The sequence below is a fragment of the Chrysochloris asiatica genome, unplaced genomic scaffold, assembly GCF_000296735.1.
Source record: "Chrysochloris asiatica unplaced genomic scaffold, ChrAsi1.0 scaffold00004, whole genome shotgun sequence".
Taxonomy (NCBI): domain Eukaryota; kingdom Metazoa; phylum Chordata; class Mammalia; order Afrosoricida; family Chrysochloridae; genus Chrysochloris; species Chrysochloris asiatica.
Window position 1 is genome coordinate 23674804 of NW_006408522.1, and position 5880 is coordinate 23680683.

The window sequence follows — 5880 nt, forward strand, 5'->3', positions numbered from 1 at the left end:
TCCATTGCCTGGTGAGCATACCTAACGAGTATTGTTGCTCCACCCATATACCTATCTACGGCTTGGCTGAATATTAGGTCACAAGGGTGAGTTCTTTTCCAGACCTGAAGAGTAGTCAAGTTTCATAGTCTTAGGTTCTTCAACTCTCTTACTGACCAGTAAACCTGTCTTTTTAATTCCTTGCTTTCTCTTGAAATCTATATAAAAATAACACAACGGTTGCTACCAGTTGACTCTACCTCATGTGTGTCAGAGTGGAATTGTGCTCCATAGCGGTTTCAATGTCTGATGCTTCCAAAGTAGATCTCCAGGACTTTCTTTTGAGGGAGATCTGAGTGAACTTGAACCTCCACCCTTTCAGTTAGCATCCAAGCACATTAACTGTTGGGAACTCCTTGAATTTTGTAGTTGAGCACCATAGAGTTCTTTCCTACTCATTGCCACCCTAATATAGGGTTTCTATGGTTGTAAATCTTTATGGGGGCAAGAAGTTTCATTTTTCATTTGCTTAATTGGTGAGCTTCAGCAGCAAATCTTGTTGTTTGCAGTCCAGTGCTTATCCTACAACTATAAACTATAATAGGTGTGAAAACCAGTGGATACTTGAGAATTTTTTTTTTTTTTTTTTAAGGAAGAAAAGACAAGTCTTATCCTTGCTTAGTGAATAATCTTACATAAAAAGAAGATGTAGAAAACTTTAAAAGATGGCATAAGTTTTAGTGGAAAATTAATATGGTGGAAAGTCTTTGCCATGGTATATGTGGGATTATGTATAAAAGTTTGTTTTCTGTGTAATGTCAGGAGAAATGAGATGTGAAGACCTTTGAGCTATAAGATGTGAAATGGTTTGGGAGACAAGGGAAACACGAAACCTTGGAATGGGGACAGGGCTGTCGATAGTCCAGAGAAACTATTATGCATCAAAAACTGATGTTTTTTCCTCTTGCACACACAACCCATGGGGAGCACTTGGCTATGAAATGGGTGTGTTTTGGCCCTTACTTGCCCCCTTGGCCAGTCAAGAAGCTGTGAAGCTGGATTTTAGATTGCTTAGATTGCAAATGTGGAGTCCTAGTGTGGTGCTGTGGGTTAATGTGCCAGATTGCAAAGCTGTTTGAACTGCAAGATTGGCAGTTCAAGCTCACCAGATGCTCCTTGGAAACCCTATACAGAGTTGCCATGGGTTGGAATCACTTTGAAAGCACTCAACAACAACAGATTGCAAGCAGATGCCATCTGGTTTGAGGTGAACCAAAAAGGGCCTTAAGGGACAACTTCAAATGGTGGATCGGATGTGAGAAGAAATAGGGATCCATGGGAAGTTTCCATCATGGAATAGCAGTGAAATCAAATGGAGAAAATGAACAGGCAGAGCTCACTTAGGTCTCTGTGACTCAATGAAGTCACTGGTTTAAATTCATTGAATAGTGTGAAGGTTGATATATAGTTTGCCACTTGTCTAATTATTAATCTCAGTTCACTATTTATTTATGATTCCAGGGTACTGAAACAGCTAAATACTTGGAAGTTTTGGTAAGAAATGACCCTTTCTTTGAAATTCCTGCCTAGAGACACCTTGGCCTGGTGGTTTTTTTTTTTTTTTTTTTTAATGTTTTATTGTGATTTATGTGATAGTTTACATGGAAAAACATTAGTTTTACAGTCATCCTAACGTATATCGTTTCATTGCCATGGTTCTAATCCCCTCCATGCATCATCAACCAACAAGAGGGTATACCCTGCAAGCCTGCCCCCAGCAAACAGACCTTCTCCCTCTCTGTGTCTAAAGTCCCCAGCTTCTCCATCTCTTCACATCATCGTCTCTGCCTCCATCTCTGGCGTCACTGTTTCTCTGGGTAGGGTCCTGCTCTCTGCTCTTCTCCCTTGATGTTCTCAGGGACCTCCGCTCCTAGACTGCAAAGTTAATCACTCCCTTCCTTGCTACAAAATGTCCCCTCACAATCAGTCCTGGTAATAATTATTCACTATTGTATCACAAGAGACCTATCTGTATTTCCTTTCATCAGCCCTGCCTAGATAGACTGGATACTACTCAGTGGAGATTCTACCTTCCTCCTCGTCTTCTGGATCTAGGTTCCTTTTTTTTTTTTTTTCATTTAAAAACATCACTTCTTTATTTCAAAGGAAAAATAAAAGACCCTCCCAACCCTTTCAAAAAAAAAAAAAAAGACCCCAATAATAATAATAACAATAATAAAAAATCCTATTAGAAACCATAAGGACGCACTGAGAGTTTGAGTAATTACATTCTTCAAGTATGCTGTTCAGATTTTTTGTTGTTAAATTGGTGACTATACACATATTAAAAACAAAACCAAACCTTAAAAGTGCGGCCAAAGGATTTTGCATAAAATTAAGTATTTAAAGGGCTACTTCAAAATACTGTGGTAGGACTGTGCAGTGATCCTGTGGGGGCACGATGCTCTCACTTCTGTGACCTAGCAAAGGTTAAAGGATCAGGTTCAAAAGTGACCAGACTTCCAAGGTTATTAGCATGAGGGGTCAACTTGGGTGAGTTGGGAGATCCATGTTTTCTTCCACGGACAAGGAAAATCCACCCTGAATCCAACAATTCAGATATGAAATGTGGTAGGACTTCACAGTACAGTTCGTTTCGGAAGGGGCGATGTGGTGAGGCCGACACGGCAGGATGCTCGGTTTCAGTGCTCTGCCCTATTCACGTTTCTCAATTTTCAGTGGGTTTTGAGTGCAGTCATTCAAGTCACAATTTAGAGTGCCCTTCAGTGCTCCAGATTGGTTGTTCATGTTAAAGGACTGTTTAAGATTTGCATCCCAAGGAAAATCATGCTACATAAAAATGATCCAAGATTTTCGCCCAAAAAAGTTCTTGGATAAAATCTAAAAAATACTATTGCAATTGTGTCTCTTGAAGAAAAAAACATTATTCTAAATGTAAACAGATTCACTTAACTCTTTTGCTGTTGTAGAAAACCTCAGAGTAGGTTAAGTTGTCTTGTTCTTTGCTGCCTGCACTCACCAGAGCTAGGTGAGCAGCTGCCTTCGTGTGCCAGCATCATCTGGGGGATGAAAAGAACCGTTCCACGTAGCTAAAGAGGGCATCCCAGTGCTTCCAGAGAAAGGCAATGAAAACCACAAGGAATAAAGTGCTGAACGTCCTGCTATGAGTCTTCATGAGGGGAACCACACAGTTGGCCACTGCGGAGACAAAGACTAAAAGGACTGCCATCACGGCAAGAAGGATGTTGATGAGTTTGCCCAGAAGGTTCCTGGCAGTGGCGTTCTCCAGCCCTTCCAGTTGGACCACCTGCTGCTGCTGCTGCTGTAGCTCCATCTTGGAGATGCGAGTCTGGCATGCCTCCAGGGCCTCCTGGATGTCCCGGGCTCGTTCATAGGACTGATAAGCGATTTTCTCCTCCATGCTGGCCAATTCCTGCTTCAAGTTCAAGATTTCATTCTGGTGGAGCTCTGTTAGGTCATTTAGTTGTTCCTCTAATCGTTCACATCTATATCGCTCCTCCTGTAAGGCCTGCATGATTAAGGAATAGTCCCTCTGATAGTGTTCCTTGAGCGACTCAAAGGATTCCTCGAGTCTTGCTTGGGTTTCCTGGATCTCCTGGATCTCATGTAGTAGTGCATCAAATCCTGAGCTCTGCATGTCTAGGGTGTTTGTTTTGGAGCGGGATGCTCCTACAGCGATGCCCCCAGTGGTGCTGTTGGCTCCCACTGAGCCTGAAGTGGCACTAGAACAATCTTCCTCACTACCGTATTTTGGGCTCGACTGAAAGTTCGAAATCACTCCCAAAGTCTTCCCCCCGTCTTCGACTTGCCCTTCCTCTAAAGAGTCCTTCAAGTTAGAGATGTTGTCTGCACTACCAAATTTGTTTCGAATCAGTGAGGCAATCTCTCTGGGTTTTGAGACCACAGCTCCTGCTGCTGAATGGGTGGTTTGGGAGAAGCTGGAAAGTCCACCTTTGACACTGTCCACTACACCCTCACTGAAGCCAGTCACTTTGGCTCCCACATCTTTCAGACCCTGGTGCATGTCCCTGAAGACATCCTTTGGCTGCCGGGGAATCCCATTCTGCTCTACCTCCCGGAGCTTCCGATGGTAATGCTCGAGTTTCTTTTGTAGCTGGAGGATGGTTTGGGCAGATTTTTGATTCTTCTTCTCAAAGACCTGCTTGATGCGGGCAGCCTGCTGTTTGTCTGCGCTGTTGGCAAGTTTCAAATACTCAGCAACATTGTCATCCCGGGCTGTTTGGGCAATCTTGATCTGTTCTGTGAGCTTAAAGATCTTCTGCTGCAAATGAGCAATAGCAGCCTTTGTGCGCTGAGGGTCTGGTGTTCCATCCACGGAGTCTGTGTGGATGCTACCATCGGTGCTAGAGGCCACTGCACTAGAAGTCTGGGCAAGGTTGCTTACTTCCAGCCGCTCAATCCGCTCTGCGGTCGTCTCCTCTCCTGGTACATACGCAGCAGCAGCACAAGCTATTTCCATCAGCGCTGAGCTGGTCGGAGCATCCGTTGTGGATAAGACCTGGGCTGGCCTGCCTGCATAACAGTTGCCATCTCCTGGCCAGACTTCCTGTTGATCTGGGGACTTCCCTTTGGGGCCTCTGGCTTGCCCCGCCTACTATGTAAGCTTGTCCCTCTCTTCATCTTGGGCGGCACTCGGATCTGCTGCAGGACTCAATTCAGAGCTGTGGGGTGGGTGGGGACACCATCAATCTCAGCACATGCATTCTGGCTCTCCAGTTCCATTTCAGGTTCTGCATCTGCCTGAATTTGCTGCACATCGTGTGGAGACACTGATGACCTCCTGCGCTGATGCTGGAAGAGATGTTTCAAGCCTTGGACAATCACAAAAATATGGAACGCTTCACGAATTTGTGTGTCATCCTTGCGCAGGGGCCATGCTAATCTTCTCTGTATCGTTCCAATTTTAGTATATGTGCTGCCGAAGCGAGCACTAGGTTCCTTCTTGAAAGCTTGTAAGCCAGTCACTTCTTTCCTTTGTAGGCCCCCAATTTGGTTAGTAGCTAATGTCCAAGTTGCCCATCCCTGTCTACTCTGTGTATGGAGGGGGTGGGAATGATCCTCACTGTAAACATTTGTTCCCTCTTTTGAGCTACTGTATCCATAGGTGTAGGTCAAATTTACCAAATTGTATTATATTACTCTTTTTTCCCCTCTTCTTTCTTCTTCTAGTTGAGCTCTGATCATCCAGTCATTGAAGCCAGGTCAAGTGGGTATTATTTGCAAGTGTGGGTGTTCTTGTGCATATGCCCTCTCTTCTTATCAGCTGGACACTTCATTCTAGTCCTCTGTGGCTATGTCACTGACTCTGGGCCCAAGAGTTCCAAGGTCTTGCCACACTGCTGTTGGCCTGGTGATTGTTTGTCTAAAGGTAATGTCAGCTTCCATACCCTCCTGTGAACAATGTTCTTCGCTTTCACAGAGTTGATGACTGTGTTGCTGAGTTTCTTGAAAATGTCAGTGCTGGGCTCCCGGGGGCGCTTCCAGGACAGTGACACAGGGTCATTCTCTTAATTCTTCAAACAGGGTCCTAACTGTCTCACAGAAAGTGTGCTGAAGGAAAGTGCTAGATCTGGCCGTCTCCTCCTCATCCCGGCCACCATCCAGTTCACTGTAACATCCAGTTCATCAAACTAATCATCCAGTTCACTGTAATATCCCAGTTTACCACCAGGGACAATGTCCTGAAAAACTGGAACATCATTCAAGATGCTGCTACCCTCATCCAGACCCAGCACTGTATTTTCCCATCTAGCCCTTGGATTGGGAACCTCATTTCCCTACATTAGAGCCATGACCAATGGAATGTCCCTTCATTCTGTCAATAGGGCAGTAGATAAC

General features: G+C 44.5%; 1 pseudogene across 1 annotated transcript; it reads right to left on the reverse strand.

Moving 5' to 3' along the window:
• Positions 1-2284: 2284 nt before the first annotated feature.
• LOC102813720 lies at positions 2285-4869 on the reverse strand (annotated as a pseudogene). Its single transcript, XR_438669.1, has one exon. The product of XR_438669.1 is annotated as a transmembrane and coiled-coil domain family 1 pseudogene (transcript).
• Between the last annotated feature and the right edge of the window lie 1011 nt (positions 4870-5880).